Below are 17,027 nucleotides of genomic sequence, written 5' to 3'. Positions count from 1 at the left end.
TGTGGAGCACAGAGGTCGCACCTGGACAGTCACATGTGGACTACGGAGGCGGCACCTGGAGAGTCACATGTGGACCACGGAGGCGGCACCTGGACAGTCACATGTGGGCCACGGAGGCCGTACCTGGACAGTCACATGTGGGCCACGGAGGCCACACCTGGAGAGTCACATGTGGACCACAGAGGTCGCACCTGGAGAGTCACATGTGGACCACAGAGGTCGCACCTTGAGAGTCACATGTGGGCCACGGAGGCTGCACCTGGACAATCATATGTGGACCATGGAGGCGGCACATGGAGAGTCACATGTGGACCACAGAGGTCGCACCTGGACAGTCACATGTGGACCACGGAGGCGGCACCTGGAGAGTCACATGTGGACCACGGAGGCGGCACCTGGAGAGTCACATGTGGACCACGGAGGTCGCACCTGGACAGTCACATGTGGACCACGGAGGCCGCACCTGAACAGTCATAAGTGGGCCACGGAGGCCGCACCTGGACAGTCACATGTGGACCACAGAGGCTGCACCTGAACAGTCACATGTGGACCACGGAGGCCGTACCTGGAGAGTCACATGTGGACCACGGAGGCCGTACCTTGAACAGTCATAAGTGGGCCACGGAGGCCGCACCTGGACAGTCAAATGTGGACCACAGAGGATGCACCTGGAGAGTCACATGTGGACCACAGAGGTCGCACCTAGAGAGTCACATGTTGGCCACGGAGGCCGTACCTGGACAGTCACATGTGGGCCACGGAGGCAGCACCTGGAGAGTCACATGTGGACCATAGAGGCCGCACCTGAACAGTCACACGTAGACTACGGAGGCCGCACCTGGACAGTCACATGTGGGCCATGGTGGCCGAACCTGGACAGTCACATGTGGGCCACGGAGGCCATACCTGGACAGTTACATGTGGGCTATGGAGGCCGCACCTGGACAGTCACATGTGGGCCACGGAGGCCGTACCTGGACAGTCACATGTGGGCCACGGAGGCCGCACCTGGAGAGTCACATGTGGACCACAGAGGTCGCACCTGGAGAGTCACATGTGGACCACAGAGGTCGCACCTGGAGAGTCACATGTGGGCCACGGAGGCTGCACCTGAACAATCATAAGTTGGCCACGGAGGCTGCACCTGGACAATCATATGTGGACCACGGAGGCCGCACCTGAACAGTCACACGTAGACTACGGAGGACGTACCTGGACAGTCACATGTGGGCCACGGAGGACGCACCTGGAGAGTCACATGTGGATCACGGAGGCGGCACCTGGAGAGTCACATGTGGACCACAGAGGTTGCACCTGGACAGTCACATGTGGACCACGGAGGCGGCACCTGGACAGTCACATGTGGACCACGGAGGACGCACCTGGAGAGTCACATGTGGACCACGGAGGCGGCACCTGGAGAGTCACATGTGGACCACGGAGGCGGCACCTGGAGAGTCACATGTGGACCACAGAGGTCGCACCTGGACAGTCACATGTGGACCACGGAGGCGGCACCTGGAGAGTCACATGTGGACCACGGAGGCGGCACCTGGAGAGTCACATGTGGACCACGGAGGTCGCACCTGGACAGTCACATGTGGACCACGGAGGCCGCACCTGAACAGTCATAAGTGGGCCACGGAGGCCGCACCTGGACAGTCACATGTGGACCACAGAGGCTGCACCTGAACAGTCACATGTGGACCACGGAGGCCGTACCTGGAGAGTCACATGTGGACCACGGAGACCGTACCTTGAACAGTCATAAGTGGGCCACGGAGGTCGCACCTGGACAGTCAAATGTGGACCACAGAGGATGCACCTGGAGAGTCACATGTGGACCACAGAGGTCGCACCTAGAGAGTCACATGTTGGCCACGGAGGCCGTACCTGGACAGTCACATGTGGGCCACGGAGGCCGCACCTGGAGAGTCACATGTGGACCATAGAGGCCGCACCTGAACAGTCACACGTAGACTACGGAGGCCGCACCTGGACAGTCACATGTGGGCCATGGAGGCTGCACCTGGACAATCATATGTGGACCATGGAGGCCGTACCTGGACAGTCACATGTGGGCCACGGAGGACGCACCTGGAGAGTCATAAGTGTGCCACGGATGCCGCACCTGGACAGTAACATGTGGGCCACGGAGGCCGCACCTGGAGAGTCACATGTGGACCATGGAGGCTGCACCTGAACAGTCACATGTGGACCAAAGAGGTCGCACCTGGAGAGTCACATGTGGGCCATGGATGCCGCACCTGGACAGTCACATGTGGACCACGGAGGCCGCACCTGAACAGTCACATGTGGACCAAAGAGGTCGCACCTGGAGATTCACATGTGGGCCATGGATGCCGCACCTGAACAGTTATAAGTGGCCCACGGAGGCCGCACCTGGACAGTCACATGTGGACCACGGAGGCCGCACCTGAATATGTGGACCATAGAGGCCGCACCTGAACAGTCACACGTAGACCACAGAGGTCGCACCTGGTGAGTCACATGTGGACCACGGAAGCCACACCTGGACAGTCACATGTGGACCACAGAGGCCGCACCTGAATATGTGGACCATAGAGGCCGCACCTGAACATTCACACGTAGACCACAGAGGTCGCACCTGGTGAGTCACATGTGGACCACGGAAGCCACACCTGGACAGTCACATGTGGGCCACGGAGGCCGCACCTGGACAGTCACATGTTGGCCACGGAGGTTGCACCTGGTGAGTCACATGTGGACCACGGAGACCGCAGCTGGTGAGTAACACGTGGACCACGGAGACCGCAGCTGGTGAGTAACACGTGGACCACGGAGGCCGCACCTAGAGAGTCACATGTGGACCACGGAGGCCGCACCTGGAGAGTCACATGTTGGCCACGGAGGCCGCACCTGGACGGTCACATGTGGACCACGGATGCCACACCTGGACAGTCACATGTGGACCACTGAGGACGCACCTGGAGAGTCACATGTGGACCACTGAGGTCGCACCTGGAGAGTCACATGTGGACCAAAGAGGTCGCACCTGGAGAGTCACATGTTGGCCACGGAGGCCGCACCTGGACGGTCACATGTGGACCACGGATGCCGCACCTGGAGAGTAACATGTTGGCCACGGAGGCCGCACCTGGACAGTCACATGTGGACCACTGAGGACGCACCTGGAGAGTCACATGTGGACCACTGAGGTCGCACCTGGAGAGTCACATGTGGACCAAAGAGGTCGCACCTGGACAGTCACATGTGGACCACGGATGCCGCACCTCGACAGTCACATGTGGACCACGGAGGCCGCACCTGAACAGTCACATGTGGGCCATGGAGGTCACACCTGGAGAGTCACATGTGGACCACTGAGGACGCACCTAGAGAGTCACATGTTGGCCACGGAGACCGCAGCTGGTGAGTCACATGTGGACCACGGAGGCCGCACCTGGACAGTCACATGTGGACCACGGATGCCGCACCTGGACAGTCACATGTGGACCACGAAGGCCGCACCTGGTGAGTCACATGTGGACCACGGAGACCGCAGCTGGTGAGTCACATGTGGACCACGGATGCCGCACCTGAACAGTCACATGTGGACTACGGATGCCGCACCTGGACAGTCACATGTGGACCACGGAGGCCGCACCTGGTGAGTCACATGTGGACCACGGAGACCGCAGCTGGTGAGTCACATGTGGACCACGGAGGCCGCACCTGGACAGTCACATGTGGACCACAGATGCCGCACCTGGACAGTCACATGTGGACCACGGAGGACGCACCTGGAGAGTCACATGTAGGCCACGGAGGCCGCAACTGAACAGTCATAAGTGGGCCACGGAGGCCTCAGCTGAACAGTCACACGTAGACCACAGAGGTCGCACCTGGAGAGTCATATGTGGACCACAGAGGTCGCACCTGGAGAGTCACATGTGGACCACGGAGGCCGCACCTGGAGAGTCACATGTGGGCCACGGAGGCCTCAGCTGAACAGTCACACGTAGACCACAGAGGTCGCACCTGGAGAGTCACATGTGGACCAAGGAGGCCGCACCTGGAGAGTCACATGTAGGCCACAGAGGCCGCACCTGAACAGTCATAAGTGGGCCACGGAGGCCTCAGCTGAACAGTCACACGTAGACCACAGAGGTCGCATCTGGAGAGTCACATGTGGACCACGGAGGCCGCACCTGGAGAGTCACATGTAGGCCACGGAGGCCGCAGCTGAACAGTCACACGTAGACCACAGCGGTCGCACCTGGTGAGTCACATGTGGACCAAAGAGGTCGCACCTGGTGAGTCACATGTGGACCACGGAGGCCGCACCTGGACAGTCACATGTGGACCACAGAGGTCGCACCTGGAGAGTCACATGTTGGCCACGGAGGTCGCACCTGGTGAGTCACATGTGGACCACGGAGACCGCAGCTGGTGAGTCACATGTGGACCACGGAGGCCGCACCTGGACAGTCACATGTGGACCACGGATGCCGCACCTGGACAGTCACATGTGGACCACGGAGGTCGCACCTGGACGGTCAGATGTTTGCCACGGAGGCTGCACCTGAACAGTCACATGTGGGCCATGGAGGTCACACCTGGAGAGTCACATGTTGGCCACGGAGGCCGCACCTGGTGAGTCACATGTGGACCACGGATGCCGCACCTGGACGGTCACATATGGACCACGGATGCCGCACCTGGACGGTCAGATGTTTGCCACGGAGGCCGCACCTGAACAGTCACATGTGGGCCATGGAGGTCACACCTGGAGAGTCACATGTGGACCACAGAGGCCTTACCGGGACAGTCACATGTGGGCCACGGATGCCACACCTGGACAGTCACATTTGGACAACGGAGGCTGCTCCTGGACAGTCACATGTGGACCACGGAGGCCGCACATGGACAGTCACGGGTAGTCCATAGAGGTCGCACCTGGAGAGTCACATGTGGACCAAGGAGGTCGCACCTGGAGAGTCACATGTGGGCCACGGAGGCCGTACCTGAACATGTGGACCATAGAGGCCGCACCTGAACAGTCACATGTAGACCACAGAGGTCGCACCTGGTGAGTCACATGTGGGCCACGGATGCTGCACCTGGACAGTCACATGTGGACCACGGAGGCCACACTTGGACAGTCACATGTGGACCACGGAGGCTGCACCTGGACAGTCATATGTGGACCACAGAGGCCGCACATGGATAGTTATATGTGGGCCACAGAGGTCGCACCTGGAGAGTCACATGTAGGCCACGGAGGTCGCACCTGGAGAGTCACATGTGGACCACGGAGGCCACACATGGAGAGTCACATGTTGATCATGGAGGTCACACATGGAGAGTCACATGTGGACCATGGAGGTCCCACCTGGACAGTCACATGTGAACCACGGAGGTCGCACCTGGAGAGTCACATGTGGACCACGGAGGTCGCTCTTGGAGAGTCACATGTGGACCATGTAGGTCGGACCTGGAAAGTCACGTGTGCACACGGCCCCAGATATGTGTGGTCCATTGCATGGGATCCCCCAGCAGCAGTGATCTGTCAGACTTGGGCTGACTGAGGCCAATCCACTGCCAGCATCTGTGCTGTTTATGGAGCAAAACTGCATGATGTAATTCTCAACAACTATTGTACATACATGGCAGCCCGGGGTTATTTGTTTTCTTTTAAACTTTATCTTCATTTAGGGGTGTCTAGCATAATAAACTAAGAGCGAATAGTTTGGTTTTTCCCATTATGTAACACTATTTCAGAGTATTTTGTTATTTCTTGGGAGTGGTTTAATTTTCTTTGCCAGGATGGGCAGCAGATATTTTTATTCAGAGAAAGTTGGACTGAAAAGAATTTGATGTATTAGACAGTGGATAGAAAAAGAATACACCCTGCAATGGTGTTTTTGTAAAATCTGTAAATTTCATGGATTTGAATGTTCTAGTTTTCCTCTGATTCAAAGCACAGAACCAGTGCTGCTCAACCCATTAGATGACAGAGGGGGTCACTTATGGTTCCATTTTCTGAATTTACCTTTATTTTGGATGGCAAGTGATTTCTGCTTGGGCTTTGTCTGGGACAGCAGACGACAAATCCTAAGTCAGTACATAGTGGAAGCCCTATTGGTAAAAACTGCAGATACCAGTCTTTGAGGAGACTTTTCCAGGGTGGGCTCACGTATATTTTGGCATTTGCCCCCACTTCTCTTTGCAGAACTGATCAAGCTGGGAGAAGAAGGTTGGTGATGAGCAGCAAAACCAACCATCTTCTCCAGAAGCTCCCCGGACTTGGCTCCATCCATCCCCCCTTCAATCTCGAAACGTTCCCCTGCTCCTGCTTTGGTTATGGTCTGTGTTGGGCTTTCTCCAGACATAACATTCAGCATTTGCATAAAAAAAATTCTGTTTCAACCTTCTGAAAGTTTGTTGCAGAATGCTTCAGGTGTTTCTCAGCAAGTTTCGGTCAGGACTCCCGATGGAGCTTCTTAAGAAACAGCTTTCTTCTCGTTATCCTCCCATACTGGTCAGATATGTCGAGTATCTTTAATATTGTTGTATGATGCACATCTTATCTTCTACTGGCCATTAAACTCTATAGATCTTTCAAAGTTGCCTTTGGATTCCTGGTGGCCTCTCTGTCTTCTGTCCTGGTCACTTAGCTTTGATGGAAGCCCAGGTTTTGGTCGATTGTGGGTGGTACCATGCACTTACTGGTTCTTAATGATCAGCTTAACATTGCTTTGAGGTATCATCGTGGTGCTTCAAGGTATCGTGAAAGTGCTTCAAATATTGTTGCAGTGCTTTGAGGTATCGTCGCAGTGCTTCGAGGTATTGTGACAGTGCTTTGAGGTATCGTTGCAGTGCTTTGAGGTATCATCACAGTGCTTTGAGGTATCATCACAGTCTTGGAGATCATTTTATTCCCCTTGGCTCATGTATACCTTTTCATAACTTTGTTATTGACTTGTTTTGGAAGGTCTCTTGATTCCAAACTGCTTCCTTTGTTTGTGACAGTGCTTGTAATCTGAAGGATCACAGTTAACAGCTGCTTTTATTGAAATTATCGAGTTCCATGCAATGATTACATAAATAAGTTAATATGTGAGCCTAAAGCCAATTGGTCACTTCCGAGATAGCGTGATTCCATATTAAAGGTGATGCAACACATTTTTGGAACTCATTCATTCAGAACTTAAGTATTTTCCATAGATTAGGAAAATATTTGTTGCGTTTTAACTTAAAGGTTAATAAAATGTGAAAATTGATAATGGGGTATACTCATTTTCTATCCATTGTACATTTAATAAAACATTCAAATGAGAAACAAAAGAGATATTTTAATTAACTTAGCTGAAGGTAGCAGAAAAAGACTGAAAGATGCACTGGCAACCTTAAGAATAAGCTATGGACTATGGCGGGTTGAAAATGGCTGCTTTTCAGGTGACATTATTAGGTTATTTCTTAATAATTATAAGTAGGAACAATAAAATAAGATGGAGGTGTCTTGTCTCTGAATAACTGGGATATCAGCGGATGTATGGGGCAGCTGAATATCCTTATGAATGTGTTTCAAAGTCCACAGATCAGCAATAAACTGATATAATATTGACTGTAAGTCAGTCTGGGGGAACGTGCTGTGCAGACTGTGGACCAGCAAACACACCAGACATCAACATTTTGAAAATGACCGATTCCCTCTGATACATCAGACTGAAACGTAGCCTGAAGTCTGCAGCCAGAGTGGCGGATTTATGCACATTTTTGCAAAGGATGGTGTCTTATCATTTTCTGTGATGTTTGCCATGCTTGCATCCTGACAAGTAGCTGATCTGGCTTTTGCCTGGAGCCAGAGAGCACAGAATGATTGTCCTGCCAGTGGTTCCTGTAATAGGGCCACGTAAATAGTAAGCTACTTGTTTACTAAAATAACTTGTTTTCGTTCTGGATGACCTTGTTACAAAGGATGAACTTGTATGGGATAGTAAATTACTCAGATTTGGTATGTGGTTGTTAGACAGGCAAAAATGGCTGTTTAGAGTCTGTTCAGTGTCTGTTTACAAGCCTGTGATGCAAAAATGATGAGCCCTCAGACTCCCGTAGGACTCTGTGTGCTTGTATTGTGAAGGGTGCGAGACAAGGGTGTAACTTTGGGTCGAGAATGAGGGGGTTAGGTCCACCTATTTAAGGGGGTCCTGGGGTTATATTGGCTGGTTTTGACTATTGGGGGCGTTAAAATCCCCCCATCCCCAAATAATTTATACCCATGGGGTGAAAGGAGTATGCTATCCTCTGGATCCTGAATGCTGGCATATTTTATTAAATATTAAATACATGCGCTCTCAGGAACACTAAATGTTATTTCAGACGATGCTACAATCCGTGGTAATCAGCAACCCATACAAATGTGGAATTTGAAATTTTTTGTGCGTCTATGTTTATCTTTTAAGTGCCATTTTGCAGACCGAATTTTGGAAATATTTTTCTTGGTGTGTATGAAGAAAATAAGCATGAAATACCTTGGAAAGAACTTCTGTATTTTTGCACTGGTATTGCCTCTGTAAGGTCTCATGCAAGATTACCAGTGTCTTGTTCTCAAATGTTACATTGAATGTGGATCTATAAAGGTTTGATTTCAAACCTGGTATCTAAAAATGGATATTCATGAGCAATGTATGTAGTTTTTTAAAAATTACTCATAGGAAAAGGCTGATTGATTACCGTGAAGATACCATGTATTATGATCACAGTGAAGTTGTGGAACACATTAAGTTTGCTTTGTTTTTAAACCCAAAGTCCTTCAGAACCAAGTGTACAGGCACAAGTCGGTCAAAATGCCCAAAAAGAGCCAGCAGTACCTTCCTTTAGCAGCGGTTCACCACAAGTCGTCTTGATGACTTGTTGACCACAAGTGGTCACTACCCTAATATTAAATAATCACATGCGTTATTTAGGAGATGCTGAAGCAGTTTGTTCTGCTAACTAGAGCACTAGCTATGATCTTCTGATGTTGGTGAGTCTTTCAGCGGGTGCCTAGGAAGAAGAAGCCCACCCCTGAATTTGCGAGTCTCGCATGTGCACTTGCTGGCTTGCTTGTTTAGTAGCCAGTGCCCTCTGCAGGAACACTAACATCTCTCATCTCAGTGCACTTGCTGCACCGCGGAGTAATAGACACATGAGTTATGGGCCTCGCCGTTCTCGTCATCCTACGACGGAGATGATTTAACAAAAAAAGGAGGAGAAGAAGCCAGCTGTCAGAAGACAGTCTGTCCATCCAATCAGTGAATGCGACAGTGTCACGGAGAGCGTCACCTCAGCAGGTAGCACATGCATCTAGATGCTGCATATTCGTACTCAGCACCTGGAGAACTGGTGGAGAACGGCTGACACTCCCTGCTACATGCCCCTTTCATGCTCATCTCTGTGCTGTTTCCTGGCCAGACATCCTGCATCTGCCATCACATCACGGCGGCTCGTTAACATGTCGGCCTGTCACTTTGTCCTCTCCCTACCTAAACTTTTTCGTACTTCCCACATAGGCTCCATCAATTAGCGACCGCTAAAATCCCAAACGGAGATCATAAGCAGCGGCCTGCCAGGCTGTCTGGCCACAGCAACTGCTGTTGCGGCCCTGACGTCTTGGGCACCTTCATACTGAGATATCGTACACGCACAATGCTGTCATGCACTGCTCAAACGCAGCACTAGAGGGTGCTGTCCTGCCATGAAATCAGTTCTAACCACCCCAAGGAAAGAAGAAACAGAACGGACAGGAAGCTCACTAAATGACTATGTGATTCAGGGTTCGTGACCAAGCGATCAAGAGTGGAGAGGAATGTTAAGGAGCAAATTTGTAATATAGGAAAACATATTTGTTTTGTGCATCTAGCTGTGTTTCCAGGATGGATGGTGCCTTATACCAGTGATTCCCAACCGGGGGTACGCGTACCCCTAGTGGTACGCGAGCACATTACAGGGGGTACGTGGAAAAAAATTTTATATTTAATTTCCCTGATGATGGGTAAATATTATCAGCCATTCCATTAGCTGTGCCCTGGTATAGAAAGAAAATCTATCTGGGATGTGTTGCTTAATGAATTAAATGTTCAAGTTATGGAGATTTAATAAAATGTTTTAAATTTGATAATCAGTTGTACGTTCTACTTTTATTGAATCATCAACACATTTGACAAAGGGGGTACTTGTGGTATGAGAAAATCTCTCAGGGGGTACACAATTCAAAAAAGGTTGGGAAACACTGCCTTATACCCAGAACCACTGGAATCTCAAGTGGGTCCAGAAGACTTGATGACCCTAGCATCTGCCTCTGATGGTCACCTAGCAGCACTTACGACTTCAGAGTGCTGACTCAGGGCCAGGGACAACAAACTGTGTGGCTGGGGCTGAGTAGAACATGACTGATCTTCCCTGGTAAACGAACTCCAGAGAGAAAGTACACATGTTACTTAGCTAACAGGCAATGTTCCCAGAACATCAGCCAATGTTATGTGAGGAGCCTCTCAAAGGTGGCAGGGAACGTTCCTAATGATAATGGAACGTTATTTCTACGTTTGATATGTTAACATCTGTCAGTACCATTACCTGAAGATCATTCTTAATGAAATGTTGAAAAATATTCTTTTATAATAGTACTAGTTGTGTATATTGTGAACATGCTGTCCAGCCTCAAACCCATGACCTCAGAGGAGTAAAAATCACAGCCCCACCTACAGCTCTACCACGCCCATTATTTGTTACTACATTATTATTCTTACTTGTAGCAATGTTGTAGTAGTGGGATAATATTCTGAGAACATCAGGAAAACTGGATGTCAGGCTCAGAACCTGTTTTGTCTTTCGTGTGCCCCTTCCTTGTTTGGCCAGCAGTTGTCGCTGGCCATCCTGTCTTTCCAAGTCCCTTAATTGAATTAGTTTCATCTGTTCCCTGTTTTCCCTTGTAAGTCTTTGTATTTAAGTTCCTGCCTCTGTTCATTTCCCTGTTGGTTCATTGAATGTTAGTTCTTCATGTTTAGTCAAGTTTGTTGTATTTTGCCTGTCTGCCTTATTCTACCTGCTTGTTGTCCTAGTCTATTTATTTGTTTACTGTTACTCCCCTCTTTGTTTTCGACCCCTGATGGTCTGCTTTTGTTTTAGCAGTGTCCCTAGTGCTTTTCCCCTTTTAATAAACCCCAGTGTTCCCTGAGCCGCAAGTGAGTCATCCACTCTCCGTTCCTGCCTGCACCATGCCCCATTCACGCACCAAAACCACCCGCAACCGTGACACTGGACTCTTTAAATGTTTCCATGCCTTAATCATAATGTTCCATAAGAGTTCCTAGAATGAAAAACTCTTAGCTGGGTACAAGGCAGGATTAAAGCACAGGGTAGTATGGCTCAAAGAAACAGTCTCCACTACTCAAAATATAACTTAACATGGAGGGTCTGTCACCTTAAGAATCCCACAGAGGAACCCTAACAAGTTCTCCTGCACCCAGAACAGCATGATACATCCCTGCCTCCCAGCCACTTTGCTGACCCTAACCAACCAATTAGTGCAATCAGGGTCCGCTGGACTCCTGCTGGGGCTTCTGGCATGGGCATGCCGATCAGTTGTCATGGAAATGAAAATGATCCCTTAAAATAAGACCACAACACTGCTCTGTTGAGCCTAGGGAAAAAGGATGCTTTTTCTGAATATATGTACATAAGAGTGTGTACAAAAATTCTGCTGTATTTTGTTTGCTTTATTGCATTACAGACATCTACTATGGACTGCTTAAAATGATGTATTTATGCAGCTGCAATGAAAGATATCAGCACAATGAGAAACACCCAGATCCTCAGTTTTTCTGTGGCACTGTCGACATGGATATTTAATGATTTCAAGAGATAATTGAATAATTATGTGCAAGAACACAGAACAGGTAAGGCAGCCGTGTGAGCGAGAGAGCAGCTTGCATATTCTGTCCTTCGGGAGCTGCCACTGCTTGTGGGAGGTTTACTTACACAGAAAATGAAAAATGATTGGTTCAGAGAGGTAACCAATCAGATTGTAGAGGAGGTTACTACAGGAGGCAGGACCAAGACATCTGATTGATTAGTCCCGCCTCCACTAGTTGCTTGGACCCGCCTCCTACATAATCTGACTGGTTATCTCTCTGAACCAATCATTTTTTGTACTGTCCTCAATACATTTTTGTGTAAGTAAAACTCCCATGAGTGTTGCCACTGCTGCACATCTTGGCACATGACGGTGGGCCCTGTGTCACTCTGGTCACTCTTTCAGCCTGATACTTGCCACTTTCTCTTTGTCATTTCATACTCGATAAAGAATTTATGACTTTTAATTACTGGACTTGACACAATGGCACAAGCCTGGGATTATAGGATTAAAAAGTCGCATTTGCTCTTTTCAGGTCTAATTTTACGCCTCTTTCCTGCTTCACTTTGCAGGCGCTTTTCATTCATTATTAAGCATAACAGCTGTTAATCCCTCACTGTACTTATACGTGTCACCTGGAGGCAGAACATCCTTAAGAAATGTGACCTCCTGGTATTTTTTGACATTTCACGGCTACATGGTAATAAATAAATGCCTACCTGAGGCCCTGGCTATTGAGCACCCTGGCGCTGAAACTCTTGCACGACGCTGGCAGATCATCCTCCAGATTCAAGTATCGCGTTTTATTGTAACAGGCGTTATGAAGAACTCAATGAAATTCTTATGCCACAGTTACAGGGGAGGGGACAGGTGCATGGGGGGGGGGATTATAGGACAAACTCCAATACAGGACAAACAACAGTGCAATAAAAGACAAGACAGCAAGACAAAAATTCCCCAATATGGGGAATGAAATGATAAATATGCAGAAAAACACGGGTGGTACATCGGGGATAGATGTGCAAAAAGGCCACTGGGGTAGTCAGTAATGATCAAATGCAGCCGTGGAATTCTGACAACCGTGTGCAAACCTGATACTCAGTTGCACGAGGACACAGTTTACCCCCAGGAGCCACAGGTGTCCCATAAATCAGTCCATGACACTTCGACGCCTTTGCACACTCGTCAGAAACACCACTGAACGCTCTCTGCAGTAATCCTGATGCATGATGGGAGAATCAGGGCTTCTCGTGGATGTCATGTGACCATCCAGGGTGATACCATCTCAGTGTCAGTGTCAACCACCTCTTGAACCACACTTTACCCTGGCGCCCCCTGTAGACAACAAACAAGAACTGCACTGAGGAGAAATTACTTTTTTAAAGGGAGGGCCCCTCCCAGATGATTGGAAAAGCTTTTACAGGGGAAACTTCGCAGGCTGCAGGACAGCAGTTGATGTTATGTAGCAGTAAAATCCAAGAAACAGTGGAGGAGAATAAAAAGTATTTCTGCTGTTATAGAGACACTAGTGGAGAGAAGCTGGGGGAGGTTATATGTTCTCTGTGTCCTGGTGAAACGGCATCGGTCCCTCGGCCGGGTCCAGCTGGAGCAGCTCGTGGTTCTGATCCGGCCTTCGCCAAAGAGCTGTCTGTCTGCAGCCCTGCGTGCTGACCCCCCCCCCCAGCCTCCCATCTGTGGCCCTCACTGCTGCTTATCTTTCTCAGCTTAACATACAAATTTATACAACATTTTAATGTTTCCAAATTGGAGATCATTACAAACCAAAGGCCTCATTAATATTGTCTTTAATAGACCCCCATTGTAGCCCCTGACCCCCCCCCCCCCCCCCCCGCAACCTGCATTGCTGTCTTCTGGTAGTTACCCCCAAGCATTGATGGCTCTTAAGGCTGTCAGTGCTTGACTGTAACGCAACATATCTAGATTTTTACTTGTTCACAGAAATAAAGCTAAAAATAATATCTCACAAGACTAAAATGTGGAAGGAACCTTGCAATCATTCAAAGTACAAACCATGGATCATTTTCTCAATGAGCTTAAGCTACCTATCCCAGGTTAATAAGTTGTGCTTTTTGTTTTTGGTAGGTTAGCTTTTTCGTGTTTGATTTATTTAGTCGTCCAATCATAAACATACAAGGCTTATCTGCAATAAATACTTATATTTACATTATGAGGTAAACCGTTATGGAGAAAGGACGTACATTTGGTTGAAAATGTTTTTACTGCCACCTAGTGATGCTTATTGTTCAATGCATGCGGCATAAGGCACAATCATATCCAGATAAGCTCTAAAAATGGAATAGAAATTAAGCATTCTGCAATTTGAAGAGCTGGCCTTTCAGATACACAGCAGAACTGGGATGGATTCATGGAGCAGCTTTCCAAGTCAGGCAGAACAGATTCCCAAAAAATCATTGATTTTACTCAGTTTCAAACAGATATGATAGGGAATGTGAATTTTCTATGGATACCATATATATTTTGAATGGATCTTAAACTTCAAGGTTGGTGTGTTTGTGAAGTGAAACTTTGCCTCTTCAGAAAAGCTTCTGCAAAGAGAATCAACTCATTTCCTTGTAAATCATTCAAGGGTGAAAATTCAATTAGCCTTCAAAATTTTCCAGAAATTAAGCAAAAAAAAAAAAAACAAAACAAATTAATCTCAGACTTGCCAACAGATATGTGCACTTGTGATTTACAGATGGAATAACTGTAGAGATCTCATTTAATGAAGAGCTTAAACCATGGTAAGAGTGCTGTGGATGTGTGTGCGTGACGATACCCACCTCCGCGGACCTCAGAAAGCCAAAGCCATGCATGACTGTAACTCACAAAGGCGTAGCTGACTGTCTGGGCAGCTGAGCTATCAGCCGGAATGTGAAACAACGTATGAAAAGGATGAAGAACCTCACGCAGAGCAAGTATCTACAGCAGCTACGATAATGTGTGTGTGTGTGTGTGTGTGTTCACCATGCCCATAAGCAATGCCACCATAAGAGTTCATTACTCACTATTATTGATTCACGTGACACAATTCATCTAGTACAGCTCTGATGTTAACTGTCTTTTCTAAAGACATATTTCCATTTGTAGCCTGTATAGAAGATACTCTGTATATACCCTTGAATACAAATACAAAACTGCTTTTGAACTACATTTTAAAGGAAAATAAGACAGAGGAGGCTCTTCGGAAGAGAAGTTTGCATGAAGCAGAATAATTCATGAGAAATTTTATTGCTAAGCTTTATCCGTCAATCAATTAATCAGTCAATCATTTCATCCATCCATCCATCCATCCATCCATCCATCACTTCTTGTTTCGCGTGTTTTGGGTAGCAGAAAGATACTGATTTGACTGTTTCAAAGTTGTATGCTCCCCCTCCCCCATCTTGGGAATTTCTATGGTGACATTTTGTCAGAGGGTCCCCACTCATATACACCAGTAATCATGCAAGAATCTATGAATGTATATAAATAAAATACAAACTGGCTAAGTGGCACACAGCTAGCTGTGTGAGCATGCGGTAATTACCTGATTAGTGCAGAGTAATTAGTGAGATGCTTCAGTCTCGATGGGTGGCTTCAGTCTCCTATCTGGCTTTCATGTGTCTCGTTAACGGTGGATGTTATTCTCTCTGTGGGGAAACCGGATACATTGGGAGGCTCCGCAAACTAGGTAGTCTACGAATCCGACAGCCTGAAACCACAAGACCGCAAATATTCCTCAGTGTCGAGTCACCGCCGGAGGTCGCTCTCGACTTTACCCGTCTGTACGTCTTTAAAAAGAGAGCCAGATGACATATGGGGAAATAAGCATTCTAATGTAGTCGTGAAAATGGCAAATAAAGGATTATTTCACGTAATTGTTCTATAACTGCCATGCAAGTCATACCTGAGCTGGTGAAACATCTGGATAAATAGAATGTGACTCATCTCCTCTGTCCGAGTCAGAGAGAGAAATAAACCCTGATGTAGATTTTAGATGCTGCATTGGAAATTTTCTGTATGTTTGTGGTATATTTTATTCTGTGAAAAATGTCCTTTTTTTCCTGTACAAAACGTATGCTTTAAAAATGTACATTTAAAATATGTATGTTGATAATGTATAAAAAATGATGACGGCGTGCAGATATGTGGAGAACAGAGCATAAGCAGTTTGTCCCGAGTCCCAAGAGGGTTATGGGGCATCATCATTTTACAAAATTACTGATCCACAGCGATACATCAGACTGAAATGCGGCCTGCAGGCAGCCCGAACATCACTCTTTCTGCTGGGGCTCCACGGAACTGCAATCAGAGCTGCGGATTAATGCACATTTCTGCAGAGTTTTCTCTTTCTCCTGCTTATTGTGGCGCTTCCTCCGCTGGAAATTGCATCTATTTGTATTCTGACAAGTTGCTGATCTCCCACATTGTGCTGCCCAGCCCAGAGAAGAAAAAGGATTCGCCGTCGCAGTCGGGCAGAAGCCTCCGCCAGCTAATTGAAATACCAGCAGAATCGCGTAGTACAGGGGCGCTAATCTTAAGGTAAATTGGCTTGTCTGGCGGGATTAATTTATGGAGGACGGAGAGTCGTTAGGTGCAGGGGATGCGGTCCGAATGGGGGAGGGATGCAGGCGGAATATACCAGACCAGTACAACCAGAAAGCTTGCCTGCCAGCCTCCCCCCAACAGAGTGTCACCCCCCCCCCCACACACACACACACACTTGAATCACAGAGAACAGGTGGGACATAAATGGTTAAAAAGGACAACCTTCCCCACCCTCCCCACAACTGCCACTGAAAGGCAGGGGGGTGGCAGCCGGTCATTAATGAAGCATGTTTTTGTTACAGAGAGCAGCCCTGTATCAGCGTGCTCTGCCTCTCAGAGAGTGTTTCATTCATTATTAACTAGTTAGAGTCTCAAGGGCGTGAGATGTAGCTTCAGTTTTTCTTAAAACATCAAATGCGAATGTGGAAGTGAGCGGCGCATACAAAGACGGAATTAGCATTTGCTTAATGAAGCCTCATTTACATAAGTATATATCAAATGATTTCCCCTCCGAGAGCCTGGCGTAGAGCAGGCTACGGAAATGTGTGTTTTTGTTTGTTTGTTTTTATTTTTATATATGAAGAGCAGACGAGGA

This window comes from Brienomyrus brachyistius, unplaced genomic scaffold (assembly GCF_023856365.1).
Source record: "Brienomyrus brachyistius isolate T26 unplaced genomic scaffold, BBRACH_0.4 scaffold57, whole genome shotgun sequence".
NCBI classification, from domain to species: Eukaryota; Metazoa; Chordata; class Actinopteri; order Osteoglossiformes; family Mormyridae; genus Brienomyrus; species Brienomyrus brachyistius.
This window is presented reverse-complemented; position numbering follows the sequence as displayed.